General features: G+C 38.7%; 1 protein-coding gene across 4 annotated transcripts in view; it reads left to right on the forward strand.

Annotated features, from left to right (window-relative positions):
* Nucleotides 1–20,265, forward strand: part of Gcnt1 (glucosaminyl (N-acetyl) transferase 1) — a 43,725-nt gene that overhangs the window by 16,010 nt on the left and 7,450 nt on the right. The gene's annotated exons all lie outside the window — the stretch shown is intronic.

Here is a 20,265-nt window from a genome sequence, read left to right on the forward strand (position 1 = left end):
CACACGGAGCCACATCTGAGTCCTTTCATTTTTTATTTTGAGATAGGGTCTCCTTAAGTTGTCTGGGCAGAAGTCAAACTTGGAATCTTACTGCCCTAGCCTCCTAGGTGCTGGGATTGTAGGCATGTGCCACCACACCTGGTTCACCTCCTCATTTTTTTTTTTCCATTTAGTTTATTGGTACATTTTAGGTATATAATACAGTTACATTCATCATTGGGATCTTGTACCTTTACATGATGTGTCTTGGTTCTTATTTTTTCCCCATTCCCCTGCCCTCCCTTCACGCCCTCCATCCTTCCCTATTTACAAAGACTTCATTTCCATGTTTTTCCTTTTCTCATATATTTTCCCTTCTTTCCTTTCCCCTTCCCTTCCCACTTCCCCTATTCCTTTAGACATTTTCTGCCTATTTCCCAATATCAATTATACATTTTGATTCCTATTTACACTTTTAGTTTTTCACACCAGAGAAACTATTTGGTATTCACACATGTGTGTCCTATTTATTTCACTTACAAGTATGGCCTCAATGTGTATCCACTTAGCTATAAATGTCTCTAGTTTCTCATTCTTTATGGCTGAGTAGTGCTCCATTTTATAAAAAACATCACATCTTCTTTATCCAGTCTCCAGTTGATGGGCATTTGAGCTGTTTCCAAGTTTTAGCTATTACAAACTGTGCCACTATAAACATGGGTGCACATATATCACTGTGGTATGATTATTTTAATTCTTTTGGGAGGATACCCAGCAGGGGAATAGCTGGGTCAAATGGGACCTCTAGTCCTAGTTCTTTGAGGTATCTTCATACTGATTTCCACAGTGGTTGCACCAGTCTGCACTCCCACCAACAATGAAGAAGTGTTTCTTTCTCCCCAGAACCCTGCCAGCACTTTTTATTGGTTGATTTATGGTAGCAGCCATTCTTTCTAGGGTGAGGTGGAATCTCAGCATTGTTTTTATCTGCGTCTCTCTCGAATGATCAGTGAAGTTGAAGATTTTTTCATATGTTTATTTGCTGCTTTTACTTCTTTGTGTGAGAAATGTCTGTTCATTTCAGATGCCCATTTTTGAATTGGGTCTTTATATTTGGGGGTCTGATTTTTTTGAGTTCTTTATATATTCTAGATAGTAGACCTTTGTCTGAGTAACAGCTGGTAAAAAATTTTTTCTGGCATAGTAGGTTGTCTCTTAGCTCTGTTGGTGGTTTCTCTTGCAGTGCAGAAGCTTTTTTGGTTTGTTGGTTTTTTTTTTTTTTTTGGTACCGGGGATCAAACTCGGGTCCTTCTGCTTGCAAGGCAGGCGGCGGAACCACTGAGCTAAATCCCCGGCCCGCAGTGCAGAAGCTTTTTAATGAGATGAGATCCTAGTTGTTGATTCTTTGTGCTAGTTCCCATGCTACTGAGGATTTGTTCATAAAGTCCTTTCCTATGCCAATGTCCTTGAGAGTTCTACCTAACTTGTCTTCCAGCAAGTTTAGTGTTTCTGTTTTAATATTTAGATCTTTAATCCACTTTGATTTTGGTTTAGTGCATGGTAAAAGATAGGGGTCTAGTTTTAATCTTTGGCAAGTTGAAATCCAGTTTTTCCAACAACATTTATTAAATAGGCAGTCTTCCCTCCAATGAGAGTGGTTGGCTCCTTTGTCAAAGATGAGGTGGCTGAGTATGTCTGGAGTTGTTTCTGCATCTTCTAATCTATTCTACTGATCCTCAGGTCTGTTCCTTTGCCAGTACCATGCTGTTTTTATCACAGTGGCTTTTTAGTACAGTTTCAAGTTGGGAATTGTGATACCCTCTGCCATAACTCTGTTGCCTGGAATTGCTTTTTCTGTTCTAGGTCTCTTCTGGTTCCAGGTGAGCTTTTTGATTGTTTTCTCTAGTTTTGTGAAATACATTGTTGGGATTTCAATTGGGATTGCATTGAATCTGTATAGCAGTTTTGGAAGTATGGCCTTTTTCACTATATTAGTTCTTCCTACCCAGGAACAGGGGATGTCTTTCCATTTTCTTATATCCTCTTTGATCTCTTTTTTCAGAGTGCTGTAGTTCTCGATGTAGAGGTCTTTTGCTTCCTTTATTAGATTGATTCCTAAATATTTCATTTTTTGTTTTGCTATTGTGAAAGGGATTGTTTCCCTAATTTCTCTTTCAGTGAGTCTCTTATTTGTGTACAAGAAGGCTATTGATTTTTGAGTGTTGACCTTGTATCCAGCTACTCTACTGAATCTGTCAATTAAGTCTAGAAGTCTTTTGGCAGAATTTTTTGGGTCTTCTATGTAGAATATCATATTGTCAGAATAATGACAGTTTAACTTCGTTTCCTGTCTTTATTCCTTTTATTTCTTTCTTCTGTCTAATTGCTATGGCTAATGTTTCCAAAACTATATTGAACAGGAATGGTGATAGTGGACATCCTTGTCTTGTTCCTAATTTTAGCATGAAGGTTTTCAGTTTTTGACCATTTAGTATGATGTTGGCTGTTCATTTTTCATAGATACCCTTTATCAAGTTGAGGTAAAGACCATCTATTCCAATTTTCTGCAGGTTTTTTATCATGAATGGGTGTTGAATTTTATCGAATGCTTTTTCTGCATCTGTTGAGATGATCATATGGTTTTTGTCCTTGGCTCTGTTAATATAGTGTATTACATTTATTGTTTTATGTATGTTGAATCATCTTTGCATCCCTGGGATAAATCCAACTTGATCAGGGTGTATGATCTTCTTGATGAACCTCTGTATTCTGTTTGCCAGTATCTTGTTGAGGATTTTTGCATCTATGTTCATTAGGGAGATTTCCCTGTACTTCTCTTTTTTGGTTGGATCTTTCCCTGGTTTTGGAATCAAAGTAATACTTGCTTCCAGGAATGAATTTGGAAGTATTGCTTCCCTTTCAATTTCATTGAAAAGTTTAAAGAGTAGTGGCAATAGTTCTTCTCTAAATGCCTTGTTGAATTCAGCAGTGAAGCCATCAGAACCTGGGCTTTTCTTTGTTGGTAGATTTTAAATTATGTTTTCAATTTCACTGATTGTAATTGGGGTGTTTATAATTTTCATATCTTCTTTGTTCAACTTTGGTAATTCATATGTATCTAGAAATCTGTCTATTTTTTCTGTGTTTTCCATTTTATTAGAGTACAGATTCTTGAAGTAGGTATTGATGATCGTCTGGATTTCTGCTAGACCTGTTATGACTTCAACTTTTTCATTCCTAATTGCATGTATCTGAGCCTTTTCTTTCCTTTTTTTGATAAGTTTGGGTAGGGGTTTATCAATTTTATTTATTCTTTTGAAAAACCAACTCTTCGATTCATTGATTTTTTTGTATCATTCTCTTAGTCTCCATGGCATTGACTTCTGCTTTGATCTTTATAATTTCCTCCCTTGTAAGAGCTTTGAGTTTGTCTTGCTCTTCCTTTTCTAGGAGCTTAAGATTCACCATTAGGTTGTTTATTTGAGCTCGCTCTGTTTTCCTAGTATGGGCATTCACTGCTCTGAATTTCCCTCATAGAACTGCTTTCATTGTGTCCCATAGATTCCTGTATGTTGTATTGGCATTATCATTTATTTGTAAAAACTGTCTAATTTCTTCTTTCATTTCCTCTGTGACCCATGTTCAGGAGGGTGTTATTCAATTTCCATGTATTTCTGAAGTTCTTGTGGTTTCTTATGCTACTGATGTCCAGTTTATTTGCACTATGGTCTGGTAATATACATGGGATAACTTCAATTCCTGTGCATGTACTTAAACATGTTCTATGAGCTAGTATGTGGTCTATTTTGGAGAATGACCCATGTGCAGCTGAAAAGAATGTATATTCTGAGTTTGTAGGGTGCAACAATCTGTAAACGTCTATTAAGTCCATTTGTTCAAAAGCTTGGTTCAGTTCTAGTATTTTGTTGTTGATTTTTTTATCTAGATGATCTGTCTATTTGTGACAGTGGGGTGTTGAGGTCCCCCACTACAGTTGTATTAGTGCTTCAGTTTTTCATGTCCCCTAATACTTGTTTTGTATAGTTAGGGGCATTAGTGTGTGGTGCATAGATATTTATGATATTTTGTCATCTCTTCCTCTTGGATTGTTCCCTTTACAAGGATGTAGTGACTTTCTTTGTCTCTCTTAATTAGTTTTGGTTTGAAATTTACATTGTCTGCAAATAAGATAGCTACCCCTGCTTTTTTCCACATTTCTGTCACATGGAGAACTGTTTTCTGTCCTTTTACTTTCAGTTTCTTTTTGAACTAGGTGTGTTTCTTGTATACAGCATATTATTGGATTTTGCTTCTTAATCCATTCTGCCAGTCTATTTCTTTTGATTGGTGAATTAAGGCCATGAACATTGATAGTTATAACTAATATATATTGACTTATCATTGTCATGTTATTTTCCTGTTGTTGGTTCTTTTTTTTCTCCCTCTCCCATTAATTGCTTGCCTTGCCTGATGAATTTGCTCTGTTGGGCTTCATAGGGTTGTGACCTTCATTGTCTTTTTCTAGGGTATTGTTTAGAATTGTTTAGAATTGTTTGGAGTGCTGGTGTGGTATTCATGAAGTTTCTCAGGTGTTCTTTTCATGGAAGTGTCTTACTTCCCCATCAATTTTGAAAGATAGTTTTGCAGGATACATCAGTCTAGGTTGGAGGTTTTTTTCTTTTAGGGCTTGAAATACCTCACTCCAGGCTCCCCTTGACTTGAGGGTTTGTGTTGAAAAGTCTGCTGTGATTCTGATGGGCTTTCATTTTCATGTGATTTGTTTCTTTTCTCTAACTGCTTGTAGCATTTTGTTCTTCTTTTGGGTTTCCGGGCTCTTGATTATTATATGTCTAGGTGTAGATTTTTTTGATCATGGCTAGTTGGAGTCCTATATGCCTCGCTTATCTGTATGTCAAATTCTTTGCTCTGTTTGGGAAGTTTCTGTCATTAATTCTGTGAACAGTTTTTTTTAATGTCATTAGTACTTTCTCCTGCTTTTTCATGGACTCCTATCAGTCTTAAATTGTTCTTTTTTGCATCATCTAGGAGCTATTGGATGGATTTCTCATGGTCCCTTACTATTTTTAAGAGATCTCTCTTTTCATGGTCACTGACCGCCATCCTGTCTTCTATATCTGATATTCTGTCTTCAGATTGGCTCAGTCTGCTGTGTATGCTTTCAATAGAGTTTTTAGTCTCCTGGATATCTGTTCAAATCTGTTTCATGGATTCCATTTCTTTCTTATGTTGGGCATTCATGGTTTCCTTCATGGTCCTAAACTCATCTATTTTTTTTTTATCTGTTTCTGTTCTAAAGTCTCTAATCATGTCTTTCATTCTGCTCACCATTTCTGCAGTTATCTGGGAGATTATTTCTGTTTTGAATTTTTCTAGAGCCTCATTCATCTGCTTTGTTACTTCCTCTGCTATCAGTTCAGGGTGTCCAGCTGGTTGATTATCAGACTTTTCCACCTCCTTTCCCCCAGAATTTGCCTTTGGTGGTCTGGAAGTCTGGGTTTGTGCCTTGCTTAAATGTCTTCTCATTTCTATTTTTGTTGTTGGTACTGTCCTTGGTTTAATTCCTGGGATGATGCTTCAATATTGCTTATTATAAGTATCTTTGTTCCTTGTATTTAGAACCTTTATGGAATGATTGCTTCTCAGAGGTGTCTTCCAGATATAGCTGGTCTTTAGGTTTTGAGTCTCTAATGACTCTGAGGCTATCTCATTTTCATTATATCAGGAAGGACAACTGATTAGATCAATCACAACACCTTAGCCCAAGTGATACAATTAGCAACACAATAGCATCACACACAGCTTAGAAAATAACAATTTGTGTTAGTTACTAATCTATCACCTTTAACTGTGTGAATAAATCAAAATCAAGGACCAGCACAAAATATATTTATAGTGAATAAACTCTTCAATATAGTAACTTTACCTTCAGGATGGGTACTTAGGAGTTGAGGAAGGAGGGATACTTAGGTAGAAGGATAGGGAAAGGTTAGTAGTGAGCCCAGAGGACAGAGGAAGATCAGGCAAACTCTAGGAAACTGTTGAAGACAAGAGGAAAAGACAGAATGAAAGAACAAAGATGAGACAGAACAACCTAACAGCAATAGGGAGGCTAGAAACTGTATTTACTTTCCTTTAAAACTAATGACAATTGAGAGAAGGAAAAACAGAGAAGAAAAGAAAAAGAAAGAAGAGATCTGAATTAGGGCAGGAATAGGAACAAAAAGGGAGATGAAGAACAGTGTGGGAGAGCGAGAGAGCAAGAGAGAGAGAGAAAGAAAAGAAAAAAATGAAAAAAGACAGAAAAAAGAAAAATTTGAAAAGAGTAGAAAAAAATTAAAAATTACAGAAAAAATAATAATTTTGAGAATAACAAATAAAGAGTAAAAATGAAGGGCCTCCTTCAGAGTATGTCTCTGCTGTCACAATAGACAATGTGGGCAGCAGTGTACAGATAATAAGTCAATTAGTCTCAGCAAGCCAGTAATAGACCCCTGAGATTCAGGCTGATTTCTGACTGCAAGTCCCACGTTGAGCTCCCTGCTCTCCTATAGGGTTGAACTCTGCAAGGTTCTACTGAAGGTTCCAGCTGCCCTTCCCCTTAAGATAGTCCAGGTTCTGATGATAGGTGATGATCCCTCCAACTTACCAAGTATGGTGGTCTGATGTGCCTTTATTGCAGAGATTCTCTTAGTTTTTCCAGTGGGCTTTTCATCAAGGAGCATCCGAGAGGCCCTCTTTCTGTTGTTCACTTCTCCTCTACCTTCTGGAGCTCAGGACATTGGCCTTTATGACCCCCTGTGCCTCTGCAGTATGGATCCTGGTACCAACCGAGCCAGGAGGCGGGCGGGGGGGCATGTTGGGGGTGTGTGGTGTGGTCCACTTGTTGCTCAGAGGCGGGGTGGGGAAGGCTTAAGTCCTCACCATCTGCTTGCTCATTGCTTGGGGTGGGGTGGGGGCAGGATGGGGGGCCTCCTCCTCATTTTTTATTCCATTAATATGGAGTCTCCAGATTCATAGGAAAAGGATTAACCAGGCTAGTGATTAGATTATTGTCATTCTTTTGAGCTGTCATTTGGTGTTTAAAGAGAGGACTAGATGGAGAGTGTAGGTTTTTAGTTTCGTGTGTGTGTGTGTGTGTGTGTGTGTGTGTGTGTGTGTGTAAGTGAAAGCACAGGAAGACATGAAGAAGACAAGTGAATCTAGTTTCTGGTTTCCATGTACTTGCTATTTCCAAAGGAAAGTTCCAGAACAGTGACTTGATTCTTCTTCAGTTTCCTTCCTCTTATGGAATGGCTTGAGCCTTTCCATAATTACTGGAACAAAACTCATTCTGCAGGTGAAGGACTCTCTGAGAGGAGGGAAGAGCTAGCCTTTGGTGACATAGTAGAGTGAGGAAAGAGGTCTTTCGGGTTACAGAACATGAGTGGCAAAACTGCTGTTCTTTCTCACTCACCTTCCTCTTCTTTTAAACTCTCTTTATTGCACATTGCAATCTCTGTTTCCTTTCAGGCTTCCTTTGCTTTAGGCTTCTACTTCCTGAGCAACAGTAAAAAGTAGGGAATGCATTTCTCTCTTAATATCTATCCTCCCCAGATGTGAGATTCAGGTCCCTTGTAATCAGTGAGTCTTCTTGAATCTTGTTTTTCCCTCCTGATAAACTTAGAAATTTACACTTATTGGCACACACTAGGGGATGGTTTATCTTTCCTGCCCTTGTGTGTAGGCAGAAAGGCCAGGTTTTAGTGCCATTCACAGGCTGTCACCGTGCTCCTGTCCTTGGTTGTGCCTTTGGGGAGGAAAGACCATGAGAAAAGATAGGAACAAATACTATTTCCATGAAAGAGTGAAATGCAAGGGTTATTTATTTGAGATTTTTGTATCAAAATAGTGTAATGAGTAAGTAAAATAGAGGTCTATAGAATTTTTATGTCCTTAAGTCAGGCAAGGAGAACAAGTTTTTTTCCTCCTGTATGTGACTTCACAGTTGAAACCAGTTTCCTTTATTTCATCTAACTTAAAATTGGGAAGAGGGCATGGGAAATTTTATTAATTATACTTTTATATCTCTAAATTCTTTGTAATTATAAAATATACTATATATGAATATGATAAACAGTGAGTGAAATTGTAAAAAGAATGGAGAAAAGGAAATCTCAATACCTATTCTGCTTATTAAGGCTTCAAAATATTGATTTATAACATTTATATTTTAAAAAGTGATAACCATCTTCATAACTCATTACTACCTTTAAAACTTGTCTTACAAAGTCCTTATTTTAATCAAAGTGATAAATAAAATTATTTTAAAAGGCAGATAACTCCACAGGAATGCCAAAACTATAAATGGTCTAAGATTTTACCCTATGTGGAAGCTAACAAGTCTGCTACAATTTTTGTGGATCCGGCAGAAGATGGAAGTTTCCTGGCCCGGAGAGGAAAGACAGTTTGTTAGCTATACTAATAGCAGTAGCAGAGGATCATCGTTTTCCATATGGGCTTCTCAAGCCCTCATTCCCACAGGGTAACCCGAAGAGGGAAAATGATAAATGCATAAGCAGTGTGTTGCATTAAGGGAAAGGAATCCTGAGTTTGGGGAACCTGAATCTTTTATAGTGGATGCTATGTATTCTGTGCTTTATTCCAGGCAACATTATCTCTCTCTCTTTTTTTTTTTTTTTGGTAAGTTTGCTATGCTGGTGATCAAACTTAGGGCTTTGCATGTGTTAGTCAAAAGTTCTCTACCACTGAGCTACACTCCCAGCCCTACCTTACCTTTATTGTACTGTCAAGTAAAGGGGGCTGTCTTTAATAAGGAGGGAAACAATATTTCTATCTTTAAAGGTGGATTGTTATAAAAAAAAAAAAAAAACCTTGAAAAAATAGTCCATAGCAAAAAGGCAGTTGGTGCCACTCTGGCAAGAACAGGAATTCGTGAGGCCTATAGAGAATTATTTCCCAACAAAGAGTTTTAGTTACAAAAAACAATGTTCTTCTTCCAGTGGCCCTCAGAACTTCCTGTTCCCTATTATGTAATAAAAATATGTGAGTCACATGTAATAGCTTTCTAACAATGTCTTTAAAAAGCAAAGAGAAACAGGTAAAATTAATTTTAATATAGATGACCATCTCTAATCTGGGAATCCAAAGTCTGAAATGCTCCACATTCTGAAATTTTTTGAGCCTGACATGGACACCACAAATATAAAATTCCTCACCTGATCTGATAGGACTAGTCAGTGAAAACATAGGTGGAGTAAAAAATGTTATCTAAAATTACCTTCAGACTGTGTGTGTAAGGTGTATATGAAACTTAAATGAAATTTGTGTTCAGGCTTGGCTACCCTCCCTAAGATATCCCATTATGAATATATTTGTGAATATTCCAAAATCTGAAAAATTGTGAAACTCAAAGTACTTTGGATCCCAAGAATTTCAGATAAGAGACACTCACTTGTATTATCTTTAACGTAGTATATCAAAAGGTTGTAATTTTAATACATAAGCAGTATGAATATTTGTTAATAAGGTCTATGTATCTAATCCATAGATATATAGTATATCATTTGTATTTTCCACAGTGCATCCATTAAAGTGAAATGTAGTCCTATGCAAATAATAAAGTTGTGTTTAAGGGAAGGACTCTACAAGGCTTTAATTTTTAAAATTCTCTCTCTGTCTCTGTCTCTGTCTCTCTCCCATTCCTGGTACTGGGGATTCAATCCAGGGCATTGGGACTGAGCTACAGCTCCACCCATTTTTTGACATAGGGTCTCTCCAAGTTGCCCAGGGTTGACTTGAACTTATGATACTCTTTCCTTATCCTTCAAGAGTGTTGGGATTATATGTGTGAACTATCACACATGGCTTAATTTTTAAAATTTTAATTAATGAAAATAAAATTTAAAAATTCATTTCTTTATTCAGGCTAGCCACATTTCGAAGGCTCAGTAGTCATATGTAACTAGTGGCTACTGTGCTGAACAACGTAGTCCTGGAAGTACCCATTTTCAACTTTTTCTAGGTTTCTTTGAATGTATATTTCCAGCTCTTTAAAGAGTATACTTATGTTTTCTAGGTTATTCAGTTTTAAATTCTTTATACTGGTATGGAGGATATAATTCTCTTTTACCTTCAACCTCCTGCAGTAGTTACACTCACTTCTCAGTCCTGTCTCTTGTCCCTGAATTAATGGTTCTGAAAAGCTTTTGGTTTTGTTACTGCTTATATTCCAGAAGTTATTAAGGATCACAAACAACTTTTGCATAGGTAGAATATATCTTTTGATGTTTATTCTATTAGAAATCAAAGTAGCAAAATTACTTTTGTGAAAAGTAACAATAAACATTATTTTTTATTAAAATCTTTTTATAAATTAGGTGAATAACAATATTTTATATTTTTATCAAATCATTTTAATATTTGGCTTACTAGAAAACAGCTAGGTTCTCATATTTGTTCTGCATTCATTCTGTTGAAAAATCATGTATCATGTAGCTCCTGGAAAATTGCACTGTGGATAATAAAATGAAAGTGAAAAGGATAAATAGTGTCCTGGTATTCATTATGAAAACAGTTTAGAGATCTTTGGTATATTATCATATTTTTTGTTACACTATAACTCAGTGTTTACATTTTGACCATGCATATATGTATGCTGAGCATAGCATACCATGATTTCTTTAATTGTGCTTTTTTGTGTTCCTCAGAGTTAATTTCTTTTCTTCTTTTTCCCCCTGTGGTACAGAGGCTAGGACCCAGGGGCACTCTACTATGAATTACATTCCCAGCCCTTTTTACTCTTCATTTTGGCACAAGAGCTCACTAAGTTGCCCAGCATGGACTCAAACTTGGCATCCTCCTAGCTCAGCCTCCCAAGTAACTGGGATTACAGATGTGCACTGCCATGCACAGCTTATTTTCATGTTTCTGTTGCTGTTTACTGTATATATTTTACTCATTTGACTCTGACTCCACCTTGGTTGTCAGTTTCATGTAAATACATTCATGTCTGAGAAAGATTCTTTTTGTCTCCTTAAAAGCCATCTTCTGGAGTCATTCATCCCCTTGCTTTCATTACACTGATTTCTTCCAAGTACCCCTACATAGCTGTCATTTTGGGGTCTCTTTTCCTTGTAATCCTAGGATTTCTGATACCTCTCTTTTATATTGGGTCCCTCTGAGTCCTCTGTCTTTCTTTTGTTAAGCAGTATACGACAGACTTGGGGACGAGATTGCATTGCTTTGGATCTTAGCCTTTTGGCTTACTTAATTATGTGACACTGGGAAATTAGGTGACCTCCTTATGCCTCAGTTTTTCTATTTGGAAACTAGTACTTTCTGTGTGGGGTTCTCACGGAGACCTTCTAGCTAACATAGGTGAGTCACTTGGAAGAGTTCCTGGAGCTACTTCAAGCACTGCAAAGTGCTAGTGCTCTTATTCTTATTGCTACCATAGTTATGTGTTGGAACACTTTTTGGAGTTAGTATTTGGTGGCGTACTTCTTGCACTAATCTGCTGAGAAGTGACTTTTTATGAAAATGCTTTTACTCTATATCCATTAGAAGCCTAGTGGGTTATAGAATGCTAGACTGAAAATCATTTCTCTCAGGTGCTGGAGGCGTTAATGTGGCTTATCCTGGCTTCCAGTAGCAGCTCTTCTATGACTTGGGTTAGCTCAGCCTCCCTCCACCCCTTGCCAGCTTTGGGATTCAGCTTTCTGAGATCTGTGGATCAGTCATTTATCTATTTCCCCATCATTTATTTCCTCTAACTTTCAAATTTTTGATGCTATTTCTTCAACTATATTCTTTGTGTTGGTTATCTTTAGACTTTTAGTGCTGGGGTATGGACAAGTCCTGAGTTCCATGCCCTGCACTGCATAAAGAAAAAAGAAACAGTAGGCTTTTAGATTTCTCTAGTGTCTGTAAGAATAGGGAACTAGCAGTCAAAGGGAAGAAGGGTTAAATGCTGACTCTGGCAGAGGAACGTGGGCTTCAGTTGAGAGATTTTATTCCTTCAACAAATATTGTTGAGTGATTCTCTGTGCTTGGCACTGAGATATGAGATTCAGAAGAGAGGACTCATGGTTTTGGCTTTCTTCTCCCTTCAGTACACAATCTGGCTTTCATTGTAATGTTCATCCAGAAAGTCCCCTTTTCAAAGGGAGTACAGAAAATAATCCAGCGCTAATCATAAAAGGTTTGTTATTACCAAATGTTTCCTCGACTGAGCTCCAAGAAAACTCTAGAGTGAGTTCTGGGAGACAGCAGCCTAAACTGTGGAGTCTGGTCCCCCTCCCCCACTTTCTCTTTCTCTTTTTGGTGGTTCTGCGTATTGAAACCATGGGTGTTGTATCACTGAGCTACGTTCCTATCTCTTTATATTTTTGAGACAGGTTTTGCTAAGTTGCCCAGGCTGTCCTCGAACTTGGAATCTTCCTAAGCTTGCTAGTAGCACCTCATCCCACTGGATTTGGTGTTTTACATCTTAATGCTAAGTAAGGAAGACCCTAAGATCTTCCCCTGACCAGGTTGGAGAGCCAGTCATCTGTAGGGTCTCAGTTTGTGTCAGTGTGAGCCCTCAGAGAGGCTAAGTAGCTCCCTGCAGAGACTGAGAGATGGCAGTCGGCATTAGAGAGCACTTTCCTAGAGGCCCGGGCCCATGCAGGGCAGCAGAGGCCAGAGCCTCGAGTGTGTGAGGCGAAGGCCCAGATGGCAGAAAACAGGCCAAATAACAAGCCTCTGCTGGCAGTCTCATCTGTTCCCTGAGCCTTCCCGTGGCCTACATTGGGTGGCATTAGGGCTGCCTCACAGAATCAGGATCCCAGACATTTGTACGGCTTTGGCATCAGTCACAGTTTCTGGATTTTGTTCCAGTCACAGCAGCTTCTGGGCTCCAGAACAGTAGTCCTTGGAACATTGATACAGCTGAGCCCAGGACACTTTCCTGGGACTGAAAGCCAACAAAGCAAACTTAGGTCACATTCCTGTTGCAGAGGGCAGTAGGGTATAGACCAGGTATGTGCATACCTACACTGATGCGTACATACACTTGTGTGTGTGTGTGTGTGTGTTGTTTTTAAAGCGTTTTTCCACGTCATTAAATAATAGTACCTTAGGTAAAGTCCCGCTATGTTAATTCCTAAGATATATATTATGTCTTTGTAACTCTCAAAGTGTTGCTTTGCCTCTTTGCCTCCCTCCCTTCCTTTCTCTCTCTCTCTCTCTTCCTTCCTTTCTTTCTCTCTCTCTTCTTTCCTCCCTTTCTTCCTTCCGGCAAGGTCTTGCCGAATTGCCCAGGCAGTCCTCAAACTCATAACCCTCAGCCTCCTAAGCACCATTATGCCTGGCTATTGCCTTTCTAAAAAGGAATTAAGGAAAATATAGCCTGAGCCACATGTTGCACATTTATTTAAACTTTTTTTCCCCATTGATGTTTCTCTAAATTAACTTATACTAGTAAGTGTATGATACTGGGATAAATACGATGTTTCAGAATCTGGTTCATTTTGAAATATAGAAGCACATGCTAGGCATCTCTAGACAATTTTGGTTTTAAAATTCTACTACTGCTCTTATTTTCTACATTGTAGGTCCTCTTATGTTTCGTGCTTATTTTCAAACTGAAATCTAGATCTGATATCAGTGGTTTAGGACCCTTTCTTGGAAGAATATCCTTATGTATTTATCACTGTGAAAATAGTCCTGCACTGGGTTGTACCCTTTACCTCTACTTTGCTGTTTCTACCATGTTGAGCTGTTAACCACAAGGGGCTGGTAATAAAATAAAATTAGAAACAGGCCTTTATCTCTCAGCAGCAAAGTCATCCAGCGCACACTCCCATGTTGCTCTCTCTCAGATGTACCTCTTTCCTTGCCCATCTTTCCTGCTGCTCTGTGTCCCTAACCCTGTCTCTCCCTCCCCCCACCCCCAGGCTGGGGATGGAGCCCAGGGCCTTGCACATGGTTTTATTGAATGTCAGTTGATAAATAGTGTTTACTTTATCACTGTTCTTCAGAGTTAAGTCATGGGGTACATAATGATTGCTTTTTTCATCACTTCGTGACTGATTTCTTTGGAGTCCATAATTATGCCTCTAACTCGCTTCATTGGCTGTATTTCAAGGTAGTTATCACTAATGCAGCTCCACAGCCTGCCAGCTGTTTAAGTTGCTTTTCAGCATGCTTATTCTCATGGTTATCCCAGAAGTTTTACCTTTGTGAAGACAATGTCAGGGCCTCCGACCTGCTCCAGGCTACGCGAGTGTCTGATGGTCCCTCACCATAGTCTTGGGGTTCCCTTTTCTCTCTGCATGTGTCAGATCTGCCTTCTGATTCTTACTGATGGATTCCTTTTCTTGGTTCCTGTTGGCATGTCGATAAGCCTCATTTTCCAGTAGCTTCTTGAGGAAGGATTCATAAAGGCACATATTTTGAGATACTCATCTTCAAACGTTTTTTATTTTACCCTTCCTTTGATTAGTAGGTCACGTGCCTGTAAGAATTCTCAGCCGGAATGCAGTTTCCATCTGCACTTTAAAGCACTTGCTTCATTGTCTTGGTTTCTGTGGTTGGATTTTGTGAGCATTCTGCTTCTGAATCCATTGTATGTGGCTTCAGCTCCCTGCTCTCTGGAAGCCTGTGTGATCCTCTTTCCCCAGCGTTCTGACATTTCCTGACTGATAAATGAGTTCATCCTTGTATGGTTCTGATTTCATCCATTGTGCCAGGACTCCAGGGGATTTTGCAAGCTGGAAAACACAACTTCATTTTGGAAAGGATTCTTGAATTATTTAATTCATGACTTTCTTCCTTTTTTTTTCCCCATTTTTTTTTTTTTTTTGGTTGGAGCTCTTATTATTTAAATGGTGGATCTCTTGGTCTGGTTCTCTAAATTACTATATTTTTCCTCTTATTTTTCCGCCAATCAGTTTGTTTAACACTAGGAGATTTTTTTTCTAGTTCATTTTCTGACCCTTTTGTTGAGTTGTTCATTTTTGCTATGATGTCATTAATTTTTAAGAGCTTCTTTTTTATTTGCAAGGTGTTCTGTGGTTTCCTGTTTGTTCTCATCCTCTTTTGCTGTGAGGCGAACCACCTCAGATGTAGCAAAACAGCATTGCTGTTTTATTTTTTGCTCACACATTCTGTGGTTAAGACTGACGTCATCCAGTGGCTTCTTCACTGTCATGTATGGCACCTGGGGTGCTGCGAAGCCTGGGTTCCCCCAGGACTGTGGACTAGGTTACCAGATCTGGTCTGTCCTCATGGCTCTGAGTGTCATGAAAGCTTGTTCTAAAAGGAGGTTCTGGGGAACAGTTTTCCAAGGTAGCCAGATAGAGGCTGTTTTATGTGACCTTGTGTGGCCATCACATAGTTTTCTACCCAAATCTATTGATCAACATAATCATAAGGCCAACCAAACTAAAGGGGGAGGGAATGTGACTATTTCTTGACTAGGGAATGTCACGGTCCTAGTGTCTTTAGAACATATATTCTTCCTCACCTATATATTTTTAATGAAAATAGTGTCTTACCTCCTTAACTAATGATTGGTAGTTTTCTTTTTCCTGCAGTCTGTTTCCTTTAAACCTTTAAGTAATTCCCAAAGTAAGCAGCATATTTAAATTATTTTTTTGTCGCTTGACTCAGTTGCCTTCTCTAATAAAGAAATTCCTTCCTTGGCCGGGGATTTAGCTCAGTGGTTTCACCACCTGCTGTACAAGCGCAAGGACCCAAGTTCGATCCTCGGTACCCTCCTCCCCCCACAAAAAAAGAAATTCCTTCCTTGGCTTGGCAAAGTTCTGAGCACTAATAGGGACAAACGAGCTGGAAATGGGGAAGGAGAGGTCAGTGTTCATCATGCCTGGGACCCTCTGTTTGCTGACTGGAATGCTGCTTTCCATTTGCCTGGGTTGGGCTGCACCTGGGGAACTCTGCGGAGACTAAATTTTGGGTCTTCGCCAGGTTCAACGTTAAGACCCAACTGCTTTGTAAACAGCTGCCAAACCTCCTTTCAGAGGTATCCATGTCACCAGTTCCTGAATCTTTTGAAGATCCTGTAGTGTAAATAGAAGTTGTTCTCTCTTACTTTGCTCACTGTTAGTCTGTGATCCTTGGGTCTGTGTAATCAGCTAATTCTCTTCCATCTGCTTTTTCAATTTTATTTGCTGTCTCCTTTCTTTCTCTTCCTGTGGTCATTTCTTCTGCCTTCCCACTCCATAAGTCCTCATATGCATCCTCACCTTGATCAAGGTGTTAGACATTTATGTTGGGATACTTCTGGTGACAGATTGTCACCTGAGGGGCACATGACACCTTTCTAATTGTCCCCATTCCATTCTTTAAGTTTTCTTATTACTGGCAGCATGAAACAATAGAGTCTACTTCCAGAAATTAGTATTCTTGGACTTCTTGGTCTTAGTTTTGCAAAGTCACATATTAGGAACCATTGTTTCAGGTACTGGTTTTCCTTCTTATGGAAGAGTTATTTTGCTCCATTTTTTTTTCTAAATTGTATTTTCTACTTAAAGTAAGAAGTTTTTGTGACTGAAGTCGCATTGAAATAGCGTAGCGTATGCACATTTCTCAGTCTCTCTGTCTCTCTCCCCTCCTCTCCCTCTCCCTGTCTCCAGTACTAGTGATTAAACTCCATACTATGCTACATCAGCAGCTCTTATTTATTTATTTATTTATTTATTTATTTATTTTGAAACAGCATCTTGTTAAATTACCAAGGCTGGGCTTGAACTTGTGATTCTCTTCCTTCAGCCCTCCAGAGTGCTGGGATTACAGGCTTTTGCATTACCATGACCAGCTTTACTTCTCTTTAAACTTTGTTTCATCATGGAAATACTTTCTCTGTGAATCATGTCTTCCCAGTTCTTCACCAAGGTTTACTTATGAGACTCTTGTAGGTCTTGAAGTTAGAGTGATTAATTAAAATTCATTTTGATTATTTACCTTCTCAATTTGCTGTAGTGGTAAATATATATGATCAAAAGTATCATTAATTTCTGCAGTTGTCTTTTAAATCAGATGAAAAAAGTATTACAGAGAAAGGTACATTTATATTATATTGTCTTTTATGTTTACCTCCCATACATACTTTACTGCTCCTTTTTATTTTTTCATGTGGATTTGGGTTATTGTCTAGCATCCTTTCGTTTGAGCCTACCTGTTCATTTCGTCCTCCCTTCGCACTAAACCTCTGACAAATACTGATCTTGTTACTGCGTCTATAGCTTTGCTGCTTTCTTCAGAATGTCATGTAGTTGGAATCATGCAGTATGTAATCTTTTCAGGGTGGCCCCTTTCACTTATAGCAAGATGTGCTCAAAATCCCTCCATGTCTTTTGTGACTTAACAGCCCATTTCCTTTGATCATTGAATAATATCCTACTGTGTGAACGTGCCACAATTTGTTTATCCATTCACCCACTGAAGGGCATCTTGGATGCATCAAAAACTTGGCAGTTATGAATAAAGTTGCTGTAAACTTTCGTATGCTTGTTATTGTATGGACATACACTTTCATCTCTCTTGGGTAAAAAAAACCAGGAATATGATTACTCAGTGGAATGGTTAGTCTACTTTTAGCTTTGTAAGAAACTGCCAAAGTGGCCATACTGTTTCGCATACATGCACCCCTTTGAGCTGCTTGGTTGTACAGATGAGTTTCTAAGAGTCATCCTTAGGGAATTTAAGCATTGTTGAACTTTCTGCCCTCTCTTCTCTCTCTCTGCTTTCCTTCTGGGACTTCTGTTGCCCACTTGTTGATATGCTTGATGGCTCTCACAGGTCTCTGGGGCACCTTATTTTTCAGAATTCTTTTTCTGCCTCCAGTTGGATTGTCTCGATTGGCCTATCCTCAGCGTCATTGATTCTTCTGTCAGTTCAAACCTGCTGTCAATACCTCTCATCAGTTTTTCAATTCAGTTATGACTTTTCAGTTCTGGCCTTCTGCTGGTTCTTTTTTATAATCTTTCTTTACTGAATTTCTCAGTTTGGTTAGATATCATTGTTTGCATTTTGTTTGATTCTTTAGTTCTTTGAATATGTGTCTAATAGTTTATTTAAAGTGCTTGTTAACCTCAATACCTAGGCTTCTATGGATGGTTCTATTGACTACTTTTTTCTCTGATATTGGGACAGACTTTTGTACTGCTTTGTATGACCTGTAATATTTTTTTTTGTTGAAATGGATATTTTATAATATATCAACTCTGGAAAATAGACTTCTACCCCTGCCCTGCCTAGGGCTGCTTGGTGCTATTTATTTGTTTCGTGGCTTTCTTGTATTAATTTTTCTAATTCGATACTGTTTTTTTGTTTGCTTGATGTTTGCAATGCTGGGAATTGAACGCAGGGCTTCACATATGTTAAGCAAGCACTGATTGAGCTATATCCCTAGCTTTTAAAATTTCATTTTAAGAGCTGAGTATAGTGGCACACGCCTTTAATCCCAGCACTTGGGAAGCTGAGCCAGGAGGATCACCACAAGTTCAAGGCCAGCCTGGGCTACACAGTGAGTGCAAGGCCAGCCTGCACCACACAGTGAGGCCCTGTCTCAAAAACAAAACTAAATAAATACATCAATCAATTTTCATTTTGAGACAAAGTCTCCCTAGGTTCCCAGGCTGGCCTCTGACTGGAGACCCTTCTGCCTCAGTCTCCCAAGTAGCTGGGTTAGAGACGCGCAGCCCTGTGCCCGGCCATGTCTGTTTCTTTCTCTTATTTTTTTTTGTTAAATTCTTTTATTGGTACATTGTAGGTATACAGCACAGTTACATTTCTCACTGGGAATTGTACCTTTACATGATGCATCTTGGTTCTTATTTTTTCCCCATTCCTAGCCCTCCCTTCACCCCCTCCACCCTTCCCTATTTACAAAGACTTTATTTCCATTTTTTCCATTTCTCATCATTTTTCCTTTCCCTTCTTTCCTTTCCCCTGCCCCTCCCACTACCCCTACCCCTTTGGACCTTTTCTTCCTATTTTGCATTATCGATTATTCATTCTAATCATTGGTACATTTTAGGTATACAATATAATGACATTCATCAGTGGAAATCTGCACCTTTACATAGTCTCTCTTGGTTCTTGTTTTTCACCCTTGCCCAGCCCTCCCTTCAACCCCTCCATTCCTCCCTATTTACAAAAATTTTGTTCCAATTTTTCCATTTTCTCACATTAATCCCATTCCCTTCTATCCTTTCCCTTAGCCCTCCCACTTCCTTCCCCTTTGCCCCTTTTCTTCCTATTTCACATTACCTATTATACATTTAGTCCTTATTTACACTTTCAGTTTCTCATACCAGAGAAACTATTCGATATTTATACATGTGTGTTCTATTTATTTCACATAAGAGTATCGCCTCAATGTGCATCCACTTAGCTATAAATGTCTCTAATTTCTCATTTTTTATGGCTGAGTAGTACTCCATTTTATAAAAAAACCACATTTTCTTTATCCAGTCTCCAGTTGATGGGCATTTGGGCTGTTTCCAAGTTTTAGCTATTACAAACTGCGCTGCTATGAACATGGGTGCACATATATCACTGTGGTATGATTCTTTTAATTCTTTGGGGAAGATCCCCAGCAGTAGAATAGCGTGGTCAAATGGGATTTCCAGTCCTAGTTCTTTGAGGTGTCTCCATACTGATTTCCACAGTGCTTGCACCAGTCTACACTCCCACCAGCAGTGGAGCAGGGTTCCTCTTTCCCCATAGCCCTGCCACCATTTCTTATTGGTTGATTTCATGATAGCAGCCATTCTTTCTGGAGTGAAGTGGAATCTCAGCGTTGTTTTCATTTGCATCTCTCGAATTACCAGTGACGTTGAACATTTTTTCATGTATTTATTTGCTATTTCTACTTCTTTGTCTGAGAAATGTCTGTTCATTTCAGATGCCCATTTTTGGATTGGGTCTTTAAATTTGGGAGGTCTGATCTTTTTAAGTTCTTTATAGATCTAGATAGTAGACCTTTGTCTGAGGAAGAGCAGGTGAAGATTTTTTCCCACATTGTGGGTTGTCTCTTCACACTGCTGGTGGTTTCTCTTGCTGTGCAGAAGCCTTTTAATAAGAAGCGATCCCACTTATTGATTGTTTGTGCTAGTTCACGGGCAACTGAGGTTTTGTTCATAAAATCTTTTCCTACACCGATGTCATCAAGGGTTCTACCTAACCTCTGTGCCAACTGGTTCAGAGTTTCTATTTTAATATTTAGATCTTTAATCCATTTTGATTTTAGTTTAGTGCATG

Source organism: Heterocephalus glaber, unplaced genomic scaffold (assembly GCF_053883595.1).
Source record: "Heterocephalus glaber isolate CG9 unplaced genomic scaffold, H.glaber_assembly_v1.0 deba00001481, whole genome shotgun sequence".
Lineage (NCBI taxonomy): Eukaryota > Metazoa > Chordata > Mammalia > Rodentia > Bathyergidae > Heterocephalus > Heterocephalus glaber.